This window comes from Penaeus monodon, chromosome 20 (genome assembly GCF_015228065.2).
Source record: "Penaeus monodon isolate SGIC_2016 chromosome 20, NSTDA_Pmon_1, whole genome shotgun sequence".
NCBI lineage: Eukaryota > Metazoa > Arthropoda > Malacostraca > Decapoda > Penaeidae > Penaeus > Penaeus monodon.
In genome coordinates this window covers 35,387,630-35,387,918 of record NC_051405.1, presented here as the reverse complement: position 1 = coordinate 35,387,918, position 289 = coordinate 35,387,630, and positions in this window count along the sequence as shown.

The window sequence follows — 289 nt, the reverse complement described above, 5'->3', positions numbered from 1 at the left end:
CATAAATGGGCCACGACTTAATCGTTCTTTAGATCAGGCCTGGTGACAGGTCGGAGGCCCGCGCTGATGGATGATATACCTGAATTAATGATTACGCGCCAGTGCTCCATATTTCGATATTATGCAGAATTCACAAGCTTTCATTCAGTAACCATTTTTTCCCTTGTGAATTCCATACATCCTAAATCAATTTCATTCAGTTTTTGACATTGAGACGGACAAGATTGGGGCTCAGCCATAACGTGGGATTGAAAGAAAAACTCACAACAAAAACTAGATTTATAGACAA